This window comes from Ambystoma mexicanum, chromosome 5q (assembly GCF_040938575.1).
Source record: "Ambystoma mexicanum isolate Mex_15411 chromosome 5q, UKY_AmexF1_1, whole genome shotgun sequence".
Classification (NCBI taxonomy): Eukaryota; Metazoa; Chordata; class Amphibia; order Caudata; family Ambystomatidae; genus Ambystoma; species Ambystoma mexicanum.
Window position 1 is genome coordinate 108947235 of NC_090933.1, and position 18961 is coordinate 108966195.

The window sequence follows — 18961 nt, forward strand, 5'->3', positions numbered from 1 at the left end:
TCATGAAAGACATGCAATTAGTAATGGTAAACGGAGCAGTGATGGGTGATGTGCCGGCTGCTAGTACTTGGCATAATGGTCCATATGAAGCCACACTCGATAATATATTTGTGAACAGGCCAATGATGAATATAATCCAAACCTTAAATGTCAAACTAAACAATAACAGTGACCATAGTCAGCTTTGCTTAACATGGGAACTAGAGAAAATTCAATTAGTGAGAAACAGTAAAATTTATAGAGGAAAAATAACAGCAAACAATATGAGAAATAGAGTGAAATGGTCCCACCACACGTTAAACAACTTTGAGAGACAATTGTCGTTAAATTCTGGGAAGGATTATGTTGCATGCATACAAAGGTATGTGCCTGTAAAGGATTCTGTGCAAGGGCACAGTTACAAACACACTCACATGTTTGACAATGATGTAAAACTTAAAAAAGCTGAGTTAAGGCACCAGATACGTCATTTACAACATTTGTCAGCAGATGAGAGGGTATTTAAAGTAAAACACTTTCGATCAGTCTACAAAAACTGGCAAAGAGGAAGGAAGGCCTTATGCTATCAGAAGGATAGCGAATATATGTTAAAAAAAAAATTGCCTTCAAATCGTCTGCAGAAATCTAGGGTGTTTTGAACCAGGCTATGCACAAAGATCAGAATTCTGTTCAGGTAAATTCAATTGCTGAAAAAACCTGGTGCGATTACTTCTCTCAGATATATCAGACCATGTTGCCTAACCATTGTCTGGTCCTACAAAATGAAAATTGGGATTACTCCATTCAATTTGATCAGAATGATATACTGTTTTATATCTCCAAATTGAGCAATTCACGAGCGCCTGGCCCGAATGGGCTCGATAATAGAATGCTTAAAGAAAATCCTGAAATATGGGCTAGCATACTAATGAGGATATTTGGAGAAGTGATGCACACTGGGAAAGTACCTGAATCGTGCAAGACGTCAGTACTTATTCCGTTGTATAAGAAAGGTGAAAGACTGGATCCGGCATCGTATAGGCCTGTTGCACTCCTGGATTGTCCAGGGAAGATATTCGCCCGACTAGTTCTTCGCGAATTCAATGGGTGGTTAAACAAAGAGAACCTTAGAGATCCATGGCAGACGGGGTTCTTAAAAGGATTAGGAACAGGCATTAATTTGCTATGTATAAAAGCGATCATCGCTAAACAAGCTAGCAGGAAATTACCATTATACGTCGCTTTTGTCGACTTTAAAACAGCGCTCGACTCCATCCTAAGAGAACTCCTGATCATGAAATTGATGAAAAAAAACTGTCCTTGGAACATCTTAAAATGGATCATTGATTTCCATAAGCAAACCTCGCTTCAGATAAGATTGACATCAGATGGTGCGTTATCCAACCAGATTGTTACATCCAGAGGCCTGAAACAAGGGTGTATACTCGCTTCAGCAATTTTTTATTTATTTATCTCGGATTTAGGTGAGGGATTCACTAATATCATAACTGATTCGCCTAAAATTGGGCAAAAGGAAGCTAAATGGCTATTATATGCCGACGACCTCCTCTTGTTGTCTAAAACCCCATTGGGTTCACGGAATATGTTGCAAGCGCTGGAAAAGTATTGTAACGCTCACCTGAATCCCTCGGAGGCGCAGGTCCGGGCTGGGAGATTTCAGTGTCTTCTATGGTCACGCGCAGGCCTCTGGTAACACCCTGAATGGGCCCTCTCCTCACCGTAAATTTGACCTGGAGGGTGAGGTGTCTGCAAGTAGGAGAACAAGGGGTTAATGTATGTCTGATTGGCCAATCTGACTTTCCCCTTTCTGGACTCCCCACGTTATTCGTAGGCTGAATGTGCTCACCTTAGATAGGTGAAAGCGGAGCTCTCCATCCTGCGTCTGTGCAGGGGCGCTAATGCCAGTTGCTTCACTGGTTAATAGCCCAGCCTCTTGATTGCAGAGGATGAAGTCGGGGAGCAAGGCCGTCGTTAGCCGCACGAACGGTAATTGCTTGAATATGGAGTTTTATTTATATGTCCACTTAAATGTCTCTTGCCTTTGCAGGTCCGGTATGCAGATAAGGTAAGCGAGAAGAATGCCGGAGCTCGTGAAGGCACGTAAGCAAAAGAATGTTATTCGAAGTTAAATGCACTTCTTAAGGTCTCTTTTCCCTTTTTCAGGTAGCCGTAGCAGCCGGCGTTGGAGATGGACGCCGAGGTACGTGCCGGAGTATGGGCAAGCAGATTACAGCTAGAAGGCACGTGAGTAGTGATGGCGTACAGTGCCCCTAATGATGTCCTTGTTTTTGCAGGTGCGGTTAAACAGCGCTTGGCGGAGATCGAGGCGTACGTGGCACAGGTAAGCAAAATTATCACGGAGGTTCACTAACCAATGTTCTTTGTTTCCGCAGGGTTGCCGGAGTATGAAGAGTGCGGTACGCGGCCTCGGAATGCACCGATGGACGAGGCAAGTGCAGCGCTGGTTTTGCCTTGTCCTAACCTGGTGTCCTTGTTCTCTTTCAGACGCTGCTGAAGACTGAAGACTGGTTTTCCGGGAGGTAAGACTGAAGATTTCTTGTTCACAGATGCAGAAGCTGAAGATTCTCTGGAGCTGACACGGTGAGCGTCCTGCTGCTAGTGCAGAATAACGCGAAGCACGCTGCACTGATCGGGTGTGGTTTAAATAGGCCACTGGAGTGCTTAGGTGTCTCCTTCCACAGCCTCGCCCAGGCAAGAAAGAAGTTCCAGCTTCCAGAACAGTTCCAGTATCCAGTTCCAGGGAGGGGTGCTGGCCACACCCAGAAGGTAAAGTAGTTCCAGCCAGGAATGGATGAGGATATCATCCTACAGGTAAGTGAGCAGCATGGTCTGCAGCAGGTAGGTCCACCCAAGCACCATTCCTCTCAATATGAGCCCGGCGCTTCCTGTGCCGGGACTGGGTTCCCTTATGAGCCTGGCGCCACTGGCGCCAGGACAAAGTCCAAAAGGCCCCTGTGGGGACCGACTGGTGCCTGGAATGGAAGTTGTGACCCTGCTTCCAAGGATGTTGGGCTGGATCTGACTCTTTGGAGGCAGCGGTCATGACAAGTATGCCAATTGCAACAAAATGACTATAAACATCAAGAAAACCCAAGTTATCCAGTTTGGTAACCTAAAACAATGGAATAGAAAGTGTGGATGGAAACTAAATGGTCAAGAGATCCAATCAGTGTGTGAATACACATACTTGGGTGTAAATATTAATAATGATTCCAGCGATGCCCCATATGAAACCACCATTATGTTAAAATGGAAGAGCTTAATATCCCAGTCCAGGGTTATTAGTAGCAAGTATTGTAAATTCAGTATCACTCTCGTAATTACATATTCCAAACAAAAGTTCTCATGTATGGAGCTGAAACGAAAGCACATAAATCAGGCAATTATTGGAATAAGAAGTAAGGAGAATATGGAGAAGATTATTAAACCTTCCAAAAACAACTCCAATAGCCCTAATAAGGCTTGAGTTAGGACTAATCTCAACATATGCTGTATATCAATGGAGAGTCTGCATGCTCTATAGGAAATGTGCATTAGACAAGCATCAGAATGAATTGATTACACAGCAGGCAGAGTATGTGGGGACATCTGAAGACAAATTTATAAACCAATGGAAATCTTAGGCGCAGGAGTTCATGCGAGAAGCAGATATTATGGAGGAATTATTATTACAAAACCCAGATAAAGCGAAGCGCAAAATGTGGTAAATGGACTGGATTAGGACCAGAGATACATGTTATAAATATACAAATTTTAAAACAAAATCCTTTTGCTCTGAAATCATTCGGAACTCCAGAGGCTTACTTAATGAAATCACCAAATGTCAGGCATCAGGCAGGACTCCTGCGTCTAAAATTAAACTTATGGAAAACACGGGAAATCACAGCTAATTGGGAGAAGGATGGTAAAGGAATTGACATTTGTAGATTTTGTAATAGTAGTTTAGAATCCCTTGAACATATCATCACTGAATGCCCGAAATTAAAGAGCATAAGAAGCAAGCATTTTAAAATGTTGTTTGAACACATGATACACATGGAAACCAAAGTGTTATGGAAATGTGTATTTCATGTGTATTCAAGGACAGTGGGATATGCAACAATGAATTATCTGAGTGAATTGAAGTTAGATAATGATGAGTGCAAAAATGGAATATGTTAACCAATGGGTAGGATGCAATAAGCATCATGTTCACCCTGAATTTTTTAGTGAAGAATTGTATTTTTTGATTTGATGTGAATTTCTGTTCAGTTAAATTCAAATTGTATTTCTTTTTTAAGATTCATGTGTTAAACTTAAAATTTCAAATTGTTTTTCAATGTAAATGATCAGAGTATTGTGTATTGAAAGGCTGAATTTTTCAACCAAATCAATAATACATTTTAAAAAAATAATAAAGTCACATGGAGCATAAGCATGGCCAACCCATCCAGAGGCTGTGCTTTGCTCTCATTTAATAAAGCACATGAACTTGAGAATAAACCTTCAGAAAATAGACGGGCAAGTGAAAACAAGAGTGGGGCTGAGAATTTAGGAAACAGAAGGGACACATTGGGACCACTGAATAGCAGTCATCCAGGCTGCCAGTCCAGTTTTATGTTCACATTTCGCATTGCTCACTTCTGGGCAAGAACCCAAAACAGGTGGCAACCATTTTGTGCAAGCAAATCAGCTTGCTATGTAGGCGCGCGGCTGTACAGATGTAGTGTACCTCGAGTACTTCATTGCATAACTTGTGTGGGCTAGAGCGATTCAAGGCCCATGAGAGCTGGATGTTTGTAAATTCTGAGTGATTTCTCCTGTTGGTATTGGGCAGGTGCGGTGTACTAGATGCATCTAAGTCTGTTTTCTGCCCAACTCTTGAACAAAGTTCAGTGGCACTTTCTGACCTGTTTTGTTATATGTATTTGTATGCTTTTTGGATCCTTATTTCCTTGACCCTTGGGACAAGGGTTGCTAGATGCAGCTCTGTGATCAAACCCAAGGTCCCAAATTCAATTGCCGTAGTTCTTTAGTGAGTTATGTGATCTCTATTCCATAGCATCCCTGAGTCCAGGGAATATTTGATAGCTTTGCTATTGCTGTGTTCCCAGATTGTTCCTGGGTTTCCCGACATAGCCACTAGACCAGTAAACTTAACGCTCTTGACATATTATGTAAACTTGCATTCCCAACTTTACTCAAATTTCCCACTGACCAGTATTCCCGAGTTTTCTGGGATATCTGGGGCATGAAATTGAGTCCTACATTTTTGTATTTATATTTCCTGTCTGTCTTTCTTTTTCCGACTTTCCAGAGACGTTCACTGGTTGCTTTGCTAGTCTTTTGCATTTGTTCTAGCATGTGTGTCGGTGTTAGCCTTCTACGATTTAGCCTGCACTCTGAAACTGATTATTAATATGCCACGGGTTCTGGTTACTAAAAGTAGAACCTTCGCTTCTGTGGTGTATCTCATTTTACAAAGTGCAACGGAGCATATCATATTTACAGATCTCCAGTCAAGTTCTTGCATACCCCATAACCAACCTCGAACAAGCTTTAAACGTCCATGAGTGTCTTCGGCTTGCAGGTTCTCCTTGTTCTTCCAGTTTCATGGTGTTGTGCATTTAGCCACAATGTTCCTTAGAACAGCACTGAGCGCTATCAACCTTCTTTCTTTGTTTCCATCTCTTGTCTTTTGGAAGCTTGTGCAATGGATGCCAGGTAGCATAGATAACACAAATAATCAAGACCGTTTAACTCGAAGCCCGGTGTGCCCTCCTTCTCCAGATTTCAAATTGGAGCTCAGGAATCTAAGGAGATGATGATGACATTTGTTTCACATTAAAGAACCTTCACATCAGCTGAGTCACAAGATTGTCAGTCTTCTAGGTCTTGTGAGCACTCAACAAGTGTTCTGATTTTGGTTTTATGAGCAGACATGTTAGCTCTGCAAATGTAGCCTGTTCTTGACTTTCTCCAAAGCTGCCCTCCAGATAAGTGGCATGCAAGGCACTTTAACTCCCTAAAAACAGACAGATACTCCGTGTTTTTTACTAGGAGTAAAAATACACCGAACAAAAAATAGGGAGTGCATGCCACATAGGAGCCACCCCCTAACTGCACGCACAAAGCACACCTGATATATTCATATCAGTGGTTCCAGCAGAGGAAAGCCACAGAAGGGAACTCTTTTTTAAAAATTTCTTTGAGAATCAGAATATATTTTTAATCGTCCAAAAATACTCCCATTGGAAACAGCAATTACCTTTTCAACTCCTAAAAAACCCATTAAAAATAGTGTGTCACATCAGACTTTTATTTATTTAATTTATTTATTGCGTTTGTTATACGCCCAAACCAATGGTATCACAACGTAGGTTACAGTATGCTTGGTTCTGGTTACAAGTTAAGGTTAATCAGGTGAGTAAGGATACAGGTTTAGGTTTTCATTTCACATAGGTATACCAACATTGCTTGCTAGGTCACTTGTCACAGAGTAACAACCAGTCCAGAATGACACTCTACAGGCACATGGTTAAAATTATATTTCCGGGGTTAGTATTTGTTGAAAAGCCATGTTTTTAATGCTTTTTTGAATTTCTGGTGGGAAGGCTCATTCCTTGTGGTGTGGGCGGTGGGGGAAGAGTATCAGATTTTAGGCCCATGACTTTGAAACTAGTCCCTCCCGCTCTTGTGAATTTGAAGCGTGGGATGAAGAGTTAGGAACTGTTATTAGATCTCAAATTTCTCATAGTTAAGTTATGTCTGATAGCTTTGTTGAGTTATGAGGGAGCTGTCTTGCTAAAACATTGATGCTGAGTGTTTTAAAGATGATTCTAGCTTTGATGGGGAGCCAGTGCACTTCTCTCCTGGTCTTGGAAATATGGTCAGATTTTCTTATGCCTAATGCAGCTCGCAATGCCTTGTTTTGCAAAAGTTGGAGTTTGGCCAGGTTGGTGTTAGTGAATCCTAGCAACAATACATTGCAGTAATCCAACTTGGATAGGACAAGAGCACGAGCAAGCGTAATGCAGTTTTGTGGGTCAGAAATTGGTGGGTAAGCGCAATCAGTTTGGAAGTATATGACGTAGCTGATGCTAGTGCATTGATAGGTTTGTTCATTGTTAGGTTGGTGTCTAGATAGACACCCAGCGTTTTGACCTGATTAAGGATGGGGATGGGCGTGCCATCGATGGTGATGGAAGCATAAAAAAGGGGTAGAGCTTTTATTTTGGCTGGAGAGCCCACAATATGAATCTCTGTCTTTTCGTCATTAAGACAAAGACTATTGTTGGCCATTCAGTTCTGGATTATTACGAAGATTTTATTTACAGTTCTTGTGTCTTGTTCTTGATTGCCGGTGATGGGGATAAGTATCTGCGTGTCATCTGCAAAATTCGTGTAGATGACACCCATGGCGTCCAGCGCTGCAAAAAGCAGTTTTTTATAGACATAGTATAGGGTGGGCGATAGGCTTGGCCCTTGTGGTACACCTATGGGGACCAGCATGAGGTCTGCTGCTTCCTAGCATATGGCCACTCTTGAGGTTTGTTCTGAGAGGAAGGATTTGACCAATTGGGTGGTTTTCTGGGAGAATTTAAATTTGTTAGCTAGCGTGTTACATAACTTATCATGGTCGACCAAATCAAACGCAGCCGATAGGTCCAGTAATAGGAGGATACACATTTTTCCAGAATCTCTTATAGCATCCATTTGAATTTTAAGGCCTAGTAAAGCCGTTTCTGTGCTATGACTGGGTCTAAAACCGGATTGTCTGGCATCTAGGAGTTGGTTTTGTTCGAAATAATTTAGTATCTGGGTGTAAGCGATTTTATCAATTATTTTCAATAAGAATGGAACTGTCATGATAGGCCGGTAGTTGGTAGACACAGTGGGGTCCAATGATGGTTTTTTGAGAAGCAGCGTGACCCAAGCTTCTTTGATGTTGGCTGAGACCGTGTTAGTGAGAAATGAGGTGTTGACAAAGTTAGTAATGATGGGAGTTAGGGTTGGTGCACAGAGTTTGATTAGGTGAGCGGGGAAACAATCTCCTTTGCAATTGGAGGGTTTTAGTTTGGCTATGGTGTCTCGTACCTGGTCCTGGCTGACCTGTGAACATTTTAATTGAGATGCCGAGTTATCCTGCACAATTCTCATGAGGGGGGAGGAACTTTTGCCCTCTAATAATAATCTCTTAGCTGCGATTTTATTGAGCGTGGTTATTTTGGAGGCTAGGACATTTTGTATGGTGGTGCACCATTCTTTGTCCCCATTGGTGTAGGTAGTCCCGGGAATGGGGTTCTCCAATTCTTTGAGGATGCTGAAAAGTTCTTTGGAGTTTGAGGCAGCATTAAGTATGCAAGTGTTAAAAGCCTTAGCTTTATGAGCTATAATGGTGGTTTTATAGAGCTTAATTGCAGCTGAGTGTTAGCTGAGTCGGCAGTGGGGGATTTTCTATGCATATGTTCTAGAGATCTTTTGTTGCGCCGAAGTGCTGCAAGTTCCTCATTGAACCAGAGATTAGTACTGGGGTAAGGTTCTCGGCAGTGAGTTTTCGGATTTTCAAATTTCTATGGGATTGAATTTAGTGAGATTGTCTTGGGTGCAGAGTTTAAAACTGAGCAGATGATGATCTGACCAATTGATTGGTGTGATGGAGTCAATGGTGATGTGGACATTAAGTGTCAGTATCCAATCTAGTATTGTACCTTTTTTGTGCGTGGGCGTAGTTACCACCTGTGTGAAATTCATGTCCGACATGGCTGTGTGGAAGGCACTCGCTTTGTGGTCTTGTGAGTCATTGAAACCTAGATTAAGGTCTCCTAGAATAATGAATTTTGTCTTTGGTTTAATGAGTGGTGTGATAAGGAGGGGAGATGTCCTGTTCCAGCTGGTGGTTGCGATTAGGGGCTCCATATATTATGAGCAGGTTGGTGGTAGTTTTAGGGTACATAGTCATTTTAATGAGAATCATTTCATATCCTTCTAGGGTGTCTAATGGGCATGGTCTGGTCATTGGAGAGTAGTTTCAGCAATAATAGCTACACCTCCTCCAGTTGCGTTTTGGCAGTCAACCCTGATTATATTATAATCAGGGGGAATGGCTAACATAAGTAGTGGGCCAGAGGCTTGATGCAGCCAGGTCTCTGTAACTATCAGGAAATCTAGATCTTGGTCTATGATGAGGTCATGGACTTCGATGGCATGTGCTCCTAAGGAGCGTGCATTGAGGAGTGCACCATTTAGGTTACTGGCACACTCCTGCTTAGATTCATGTAGGGGTACCTGGGGTTGTGTGAGTATGTGGGTCAACTGTTCTGGTAGATTGTGCATTTTTGCCAGGGTGGCGAGACTGGGTGGCTGTGGAAGGAACGTGAGCCTAGTCTTGTGTTTCTATCGTATCCTATTATAGGGTTCGAGGTCATTATAGTATGTAGTGGGGATCTGGGGCATAGTCGTGTTGTACAATGTAGTCCAGTGCAAGGATTGCTCTTAGAGATAATAGTCTTAACTCTATTATTGGAATGATTTGATAGGTAATACAGTTGGATTCATACTGTGGTTTCTGGGTGTGCTCTGTTGAGGCACATGTAGTGAGTGCTATAGGAATGCTGGGGTTTTGGGCAAAAATGGAGTGGTACAAGGGAGTGGGTGGTGGCGCCGACAACCAAGTTTCGCCAAGCCCTTGCCCAGGGGGGGTGTAAGCACCTCCTGTGCAGTGTTTGTGTTCATCTATAGTGTGTGAGAGGTCCATGCTCATGGTGGTGGCTGCTGGTTGGGAGCAGAATGCCTAATGTCTGGGCGGTTACCTAGTAGTTTGTTGGTATAATGGTCTAGTTAGTTAAGTGACTGAGTGAGCATTTATAGTAGCATTTATGTATTTATTTTGTATTTATTACATTTTATATAGCGCTTTAAGACAAAGCACTTTACATAAGCATTTATGCCAACAGGGTGCAGAATACCGACACCCGACGATGCTCCGATGCAAGGAGGGGCTGGAGCCCACTCCTTTCGGGCCTCTGAAGCGCCACACGACCAGCCGCGTACACGAGCTGAATCCTGCAATCCTGCGAACAGCAGATCCACATGGTAAGCAGCTCCACTGCCCCCCATGGCCTGTAACTGGTTGGCTGATATCTGGGCTTAATTTTGGCTGCTCCACGACCCAACCGCAGTAATACCCACGACCCGACACGAGATCCAATACAAAATGGCCGCCGGGCCTCAAGCGTCCTGTTGCTAGGCAACCAGGACCATTGTGCGGCAATACTCCATTGGCTGCAGCCGCCTACTTCTGCACCCCAAGCCAGCCGGAAGGCGAGAGCCGGCACATCACCCTAAGGCACACATCACAAGGCACCCACCTATCCGTGCCTGTCCAGTGACTGCAGTGGCAAGGGCCGGACCCCCTGCTTGCCCGAGCCTTGCCTCTCCTGTATCCCGTGCCAGCCACAATAACCCGGTAAGCCACCCCTCTTACCCAACATTCAACCTTACAATATCCTTATACCCAGCTTGTTTGGAAAGAGTGCATCCTTACTTGCTGACACCACGCCTGCACACGGAGCCGTGAACTTTGAGCTACCCAGCAACCTTCACACCTACCCTGCTCCATTACGTCCGGCACCTGCAGGTTCTCACAATCTCCCCCACGCTCAGCCCATGAACCTACAGCTAGCCCGCCTCATATTCGCACCGAGTGCTAACCGACCACCATATAACTACTCGATTTGCCCACCTCCCAACTTCTTCCTTCTCTATTGTATTAATTGTCAGTTTGCCTGTATTATTTTTAAAAAGTCTACCGCTGTATTTCCTTACTACTGTACCTAGACCGTTTCTGCAATCGAACCCTAACGCCTTCATCGATTGAATTGCTGTGCCTACGGGTTGCCTTCCATCATACTCTAACTTGTAATACTGTCCTATTCTGCGCCCCCTGATAATTTGGGCATTGGATAGTTTGTGCTTACCAGGTCATGTACCCAATAGACCCTTAATGTGCCTCTACAGCCCACACTTTGTAGCTTCTCTGCAAATGTTACTAGCACTATGTGTCGAATCTGCTTGACATGGTAACTTACATCTATCTTTGTACTTTTGCACCTAACTGTTTTCATTTTATTGATCACATACAGATGTTTTACTTTTCTTAACACTACATATTGCCAGTATTAGCCGTTTGATCACCAGCTGCAAGCTAGTACTGTACTTATTCTGTATTTCAACATTAGCACTGTGTTCTGTAATACTTCAATTGTGCTATCCTTCCTATGTCGAGGAGTATTCTAGATGGTCAACATACACGCCCGTTACACACCAATACGTACTGGTTCTTGAGCTACCTAGTATATTCACTACATTCTAGTACTTGCACTAATCCCGTGCCTATTGCTACCAGTAGAACCTACCAGCACGTTATACTCTAATTACACCAGCATACTCTTCGCGCTCCGCTCTCCTCCCACGTATGCAGTAGTCACCTCCTACACACTCTACAATCACACCATGACATGCAGCAACCCTTACCTGAACGACCCTGACCTCTGGCTTCATCATTTCGCCACCAGACCAACACCCAACCAACCTTGTTCTACCCCCTTCAGAAATCTTAAACTGAGATCTAGATGTATCTCTACTAAATGGCGCTCTTATTCTAAGGTTAATAGTAACACACCAGCATATCAGGTTACTGCCAATGACACTACTCATGCAAAACCCACATCTAATCATCCTAGTACCTCCCTTAGAAACCTAAGATTAGGTGCTAGACTATGTCCGATAACCTCTCACCCACTCAAGACCAGCAAATACATGTCGATTCACGCTATTCCCTCCAACATTCCCAAGGTTGTAGATACCACTCCTGTCCACAATGCTACAACTGCTACCCTGCTCCAATCTATACATAAAACAATCACTAAAGACACCACCATCAAAGTAGCCCTCATCAATGCGAGATCCCTTCCAGCCCATGCACTGGACATTGTAGACTTCATAACGTCCGAAGATCTCGACCTCCTTGCTGTCACTGAAACGTGGTTACACGCAGCATCAGGTCCTACACTGTCTATTGCCATTCCAGACAACTACGCCATTATTAGATGCGATAGAAACACTGATAAAGCAAAAGGAGGTGGAATTGCATTCATATTCAAGAACTCTATCGATATTAGAGCCATTCCTAACCTTCATATCCCTTCTGCTGAATCTCTATCAAACTACCACTATCGCCTAACCATATAGCCACAGTACATCTTATTTACCGGCCACCGGGACCCATCTCCACCTTCTTGGAGGACATCACAACACTACTTAACACCAATGCCAAACCCAACTCCCAAAGCTTAATACTCAGAGACTTTAATCTCGGTTTCAAAGACCCCACAGACACTAATGCCCTTGACCTAGCCAGTACACTATCAGATCTTGGCTATATCCAGCAAATTCACAAGCCTACACACATCAAAGGACAAACCCTTGACTGGCTAGCAGACCTCAGTTGCACAACCAATCTGATCTCTATCTCACCTTGCATTTGGTCAGATCATTACAAAATAACCTTTTCTATTAAAACTACCCCCACACAGCCGGAATCCTAATATTGCCCCAGCCCTTACACACGCAATAACAAGGACATCACAACAGATAAACTCCTCCCACTCCTTAATAACACATCTCCGACCCACTCTGATCCGACTGTTCTAGTGGATCTATATAATCACGCCATCCTGAAAGCATTAAACATGATAGCACCACTAAAACTGCGTGAACCTAAACCACGATCTCACCTTAACTCTTGGTTTACACCGCAACTACACAAGTTCCGCTTTTCTCTTGGCTTTGCGCAAGCACATTGGAAAAACTGCCCGTCTGATGCCAACAAAAATACCCTGACTACAGCCTCCGCTAATTACAAAGAAGCTATCATGCTAGCCAAAAAAGACACCTACGATAAACGAATCATACAAGCTGAATCTAATACTAAAGAACTATTCAAGATTCTCAAGGAACTGGAATCGCCTATTGCCCCCACTGACAAGTGTATCACAGATGCCTTATGGTGCACCAACATACAAAAGGCTCTCCTCAATAAAATGTCAATGCTGCAAACTAAAATCAATTCAGAAAAATGTAACCTACTCTCAGATCCAGAATCCATACCTCCATTATTTAATAATACCACAACTGAGCCCGCATCCAAACCATTTAGCTGCTCACCTCTCTCTACGTGGGAAGTAGAAAATATCATCAGGAAACAAAACGTCCAACTGTCAGGGTGACATGTGTCCAGCACCCATCATTAAAGCAGCCGCACACAACCTTGCTCCTTTCATTACTAATTTCATCAACGCCTCCTTTAAAACAGGAATTGTGCCAGGTAATCTAAAAGATGCGTGGGTCATCCCGCTGAACAAAAAACCCACCCTCAACCCTAGTAACCCTTCCAACTACAGACCCATTTCAACTGTGCCTTTCTTACAAAAAATATTGGACCGGGCAGCCTATCTGCAAATTCAGGCTGATCTAGAAACTCACAACCTCCTGGGTATTAGGCAATCTGGCTTCCGCCCGAGACACAGTACGGAAACGGCCCTGATTGACCTTATAACACAAATCCAAGACATAAAAGATAAGGGAAAACTTGCCCTCCTGTTACTGCTCGATTTATCGGCTGCTTTTGATTTAGTTAATCACCAAACGCTCTGCCACCACCTGAAAATCGCTGCCCACTTTTCTGACACAGCCACATCCTGGATTAAATCCTTTCTGGCTAACAGAACTATGAGGGTTTTCTCACCCTCTGCATCAGCGGATCCCTCACCAGTACTCTGTGGGGTCCCGCAAGGGTCATGTGTCTCCCCTACGCTCTATATTGTCTTCACGAAGCCTCTCTTCGACATTCTTGACCATCTGGGTGTCTCGTATACCATTTACGCTGACGACACCCAGATTCTCATCCCCATCACAGGAGACCACGCAATAGACACCAAAGTACTCAATGAAATCTATTCAGTAATCCAAGCCTGGATGGCTCATCATGGACTCTGTCTAAATGATGAGAAAAACGAGTTACTCATCCTTGGATCTCACGCTAGACTCAATAAATTAGACACTTCCTTCAAATCCTTCATCATTGATGGCCCCACTATCTTGGTATCCAAAAACACCAAAAGCTTGGGTATTTACCTTGATGCCACACTCTCCTTCACTAGACAAACTAACGCGGTAGTTGCAGCATCAGCATACATGTGCAAATTAAATCACTGCATGTAGGCCATTTCTCACAACTCCCAACTGCATTACTCTTGCCAGAACCTTAGTTATGGCAAAGATTGATTATTGTAACGCCCTCTACTTAGGGACTAGCCATAAAAATATTAACAAACTCCAAGTAACTCAAAATAATGCCATCAGGGCTGCCCTCAACATTCCGAAGAAACTCCACATTTCAGACACAAGATGCAACCTTCAGTGGTTGTCGGTAGATCATCGAATTTCCCTTAAAACACTTGCTCTCACCCATAAAGCAAGGGCGAATCTTTCACCAACCTACATCTCCAATAGACTCTCCCGACACACATCCTCAAGGCCTCTCAGAACCGCTCAAACCCACACCATGTCCACTCCCAGATTTAAGCTTCAATAATCTGGAGGCTCTAGCTTCCCAGTCCTGGCGGCCAAGCTCTGGAACACGCGTCCCTTCTCCCTCAGAGCCGAACCATCCTTCCAATTATTTAAGTGCAATACTAAACGCTGGCTCCTGGATCTCCATCTTGCAGGACAGTAAGCATAAACTTGCCACTTGGGCGGGCTGTACCATAGGAACTCAATCCGGCAGGTCCTCACTTGTATGACTAACTATGCCTGACGGGTAGAGCTAGGAACACGTTTAGCACCTTCCCCAACGGTACAAGTAAATGTGCCATTATCGGTCAGCTGTGGATATATTTTTCTCTATGCTTGCCTGCATCCATTATTGTATATTGTCCTGACTCACTGTAATCTATGTAAATGTACTTTATATGTGTTGTTAACACTATATTTCTGTAAAATATGCGCCCAGATGCCCCAGGGCCAGGAGCGCTGTATAAATAAAATGAATACAAATAAATACAAATAATTAATATTTATGGCAGCAGTGTATAATTTGCTAATATCTATGGCAACGCAGTGCAATTTCCTAGCATTTATAGCAACAGGGTACAAGTTGGTGCAATGTGCTAATATCTATGGCAATAGTTGGTTTGCTAGCGTTTATAGAAACAAGGTACAGGTTGGTGCCATTTGTTAATGGCTATGGCAAAGGGTGCAATTTCCTATCATTAGTGGCAATAGGGTGCAAATTGCTAACCTTATGGCATCAGGGTGCAATTGGTACGAGTTGCTGACAGCTATGGCATTCAACTAATCAAAAAGGGTGCAAAATAGCTATTACCTATGGCAATATAATCTGGTACAATATAATAGCATGTATGGCAGCAATGAGCTGTTATACTACGAGCATGCTACGCATTAGTCATGGTATTATATGCTAAACATTAATGGCGGTATTATTATAGCATTAATGGTGAGTGCAAAATCAGTACAATGACACTTAGATGCAGTATGGCCGGACCAATGTTATTGGGGGAATCAGCACCGTGAGGAGTCCCACGATCGGTCGTAGTTTGTATTGTATGGACACGGTTGCGACATGACGAGAAAGTTGAATGCCTGAGTGGGATCAAGACAGGTGCGTCGGTAGTGCGGTGGTGCTTTGAAATGCTTCAACTCAGGCACTATGGTAACAGAGGAGCTCTGCTCCTATGAATCAGTTTGCTTGCGAAGAAGCATTGGCAATCCTGCTCTCTACGGAGCATTGGCAATCCTGCCCTCCCGGAATCCTTGGCAATCCTGCTCTTTGAAGCTTGAACTACGCATTCTAAGTTTCCTGTGCTATCATTTATAACCAAGGTCTTGGAAACCATTATGGTGAATGGCACCTGTATAGTGTCTGTGATTTGGTGTAGATCAGGGGTCTCACTTTTCGGAAATAAACAATGATTTTATTAACAACTCCCATCACCATATTTAAATATGTAGTGTATGTGGATTTCCAGAAAAAGTGGATTGGATTTGGCATGGAAACCCATTGTGTGGGAGATGATCACCATCTCCAGTTATTGCCCAACCACCTTTTAAGTGCACTACCAATTCCTACCCTCCCACTCCCTCACCAATGGAATCTAACCACTTACCTTCATCATTCGGCTTTACTGTCTTCTTCGTGGGGTTTCCTCAACTGGTTCCCCTGAGGGCAGGAGTCTAGCACCTTTGGCCCGCCTGGTGTGTTGAACTACAAACCCTATCAGCCTTAGAATCGTTAATGGTGAAGGATCATGGGAATCGTAGTACAACTATCTTGAGAGCCTCGAGTGCCTTAAGGAAAAAGCTATACAATTGACACTCGCACCCCTCACTCCCTCTGTTTTGAGCCACAGCATGAGCACATTTATCCCAATTGTGGCCTTATGTGGCTGGGGAACAGCCACTTGGTTATTAGACACTCGTCCCCTGCCCGTGCAGTGCTCGTGGGGCTTTGATGCAGCGAGTAGGGGGTGCATGGTTGAGTTCTCCTTATGCAGGCTAATGTTTGCAGTCGCAGGGAATGTTGTCGAGCCGGTACCACGCCGGCCTGCACTCCAACACCCCACCCGTCCTGTAGCAATTATTCTATTTGTCTGTGGAGGATCAGTAGAAAAGGAACAGAAACCCAGCAGGGTGTGTCTGCGAACTAAGAAAATGCCATGGAGAAGAAATCTGAACGAAGACGGACGTTTCCACCTCACGCTTGTCGGAACTAACATTTACCAGGCCTTATTTAACACTCCTCTAGGTTTTCTTAATCTGTTACTCTGGCGTTTACGACGTATCGGCAGACAATCATTGTGGAGCTATTTTTGTGCCCAGCAACAAATGCAAGCATGCATGAGTGAGATAATTAGCAGGTTAGGCTGGTCTCATTTTAGTCACCGCCACCTTCCACGTTTTTCGTTCATCCCCGGAACAAGATGTCCCCGCTTCCTCCCCGCTCTGCCTGTTAACACACTGCAACCACCTCGGAGCCCTTCCCTTAGCAAGCTCGTCCAAAAAGGGTGCATGCAATTCGCAAGGCAGTGAACGCTTTTCCAGGAACTAGCCCATTTCCTCGAAAGGTCCATTTGTTCTTCATTTACATATTTCGTCGCAAACATAAATGAGGGTTAGGTGTAGGTCTTTATTAAGGTGGGGGTGATGTCCAGGGCTTGCGGGGAGGTTGGGGGCGGGGGGCATTTTTTTGTGTGAACAAAAAATTAAATAAGAAAAAATGGGCCTCAAACACTGTTTTTTCACGGAAACATCGTACATTATTTCCCCAGGAACAATTAATCGCGCCCAATTTACTTTAAAACATCTTGTACAATAGGCCAGCTGTATAGTTATAGAAATTGACAAGCCTGCCAGTATGTTTGAAAGTAAAACAAACTGGTTTTCAAAACTGCACATTTTAATTACGCCTATGCAAAACAAAATGTTGCTTGCCCGTTTTAAAAAATGAAAATAGCAAGCTATGTTTATTGATAATACAACTAAACCAGAGCAGACTTCAGACACTTCATTGTTGCAGTGTCACGCGTGAATAGGGCAACCAGGCCTGCCTCCTTTTTTGCACTCTGTCACCTACACAGTTCTGCAATGATGTTAATGTTAAAGGTATTTGTATAGCGCACCGTCACCAACAGAGTTCTGTTAACGAGAAGGCGGGTTGGGTTAGTAGGGTGAAGAGGGAGTAGGATAGTGAGAGAAGTGGTGTGCTGTTGGCGGCTTCAGTTCGGTTTACACCGTGCAATGAGCTTGGGTGTTCGTATCGGATCGAAGTCAGGCCTAGTGTGCTATTGGTGCGGCTTATGTGTTTGTTGTTGCGGTGAAGTGCGTGCGTATTGCTGTGTGAGAGGTGGTTGTGTAGGTTGCTGTATGAGTTAAGGATGCAGAGTTTGAGCTTTATTGGTTAGTGGGTTATATGTCTCAGAGCGGACCTACACAGTTTGGCTAAATGCCTAGAGTTAAGTATCCTATGCGGTGGGGCAGAGGCCCATGTCTCATTATACACTACGTTTCACCATACAATAGACAGAGATGGAGGCTATCCCTTAGTTGAGCAAAACCACAAATACCAGAATGAAAAGAAACATTCTGCGCAGGATGAACCACACACACATGACCAACGTGGCCTGCGGGAATGTTCGCCTCTGCTCCACAAACACCATGTAAAAGGTGGCAGTGGCGGGAAAGAAGCTCACCCGTGGTCAGAGTTGTTTTATTAGCCATGGACAACTTTAATTTGATTTGCGGTACACACATTTGGGAAAAGCTAATCCGCAGTTACCAGAATGCAAACCACTGCTGCATGAACAGCCAGGGGTGGAGACAGGGTATGGAACGACACCATTCATGGCCTCCAGGCCCACATCAACCTTCAAACCTCCTACTTGTAGATCGGCAATTCTATTGGCAGAATTGTGGAAGGGGGCACGATAGCTATAATATTGCTGTTTGATACGCTTAACAAGTGTAACATAAAGATCAACTGGGGAGATTTGAGAAGAGGCCAGCTCCTCTATGTGAAAGGATAGGAGGATTGAGAAACAGTCAGACAAAAGTCAGCCTCTTATCTCATATGACGCAATGAATAGGATTCTGGTGGGAAATGTTATCTGGCACGATTTAATGTCTGGCCTGTGCCCCTAAAAGTTTGGTAGGGATTAGGAAGAACCAGCTTCATGCCAGATGTGTGTAGACCAGCTGTTAAAGTTTACTGTACTTGCGAAGTTAGGTTGGTTGGGCAATATTGGCAACATATCTTAACATATCTTAAACATTGCAACAGGTCATTCTGTTACTGGTGTGGCTTTATAAATTGGTTGAAAATCAG

General features: G+C 43.8%; 1 protein-coding gene across 3 annotated transcripts in view; it reads right to left on the reverse strand.

Moving 5' to 3' along the window:
• The window catches only part of GALNT4 (polypeptide N-acetylgalactosaminyltransferase 4), a 492533-nt gene that overhangs the window by 285399 nt on the left and 188173 nt on the right, over window positions 1-18961 (reverse strand). The window contains exon 1 of one of the 3 annotated variants that reach the window (XM_069620613.1): window positions 16248-16383. The exons of the other annotated variants lie outside the window; for them this stretch is intronic. The gene's annotated coding sequence lies outside the window, so the exon portion shown is untranslated. Of the gene's footprint in view, window positions 1-16247; window positions 16384-18961 lie in introns of those variants that run through there. 3 annotated transcript variants of the gene reach the window in all.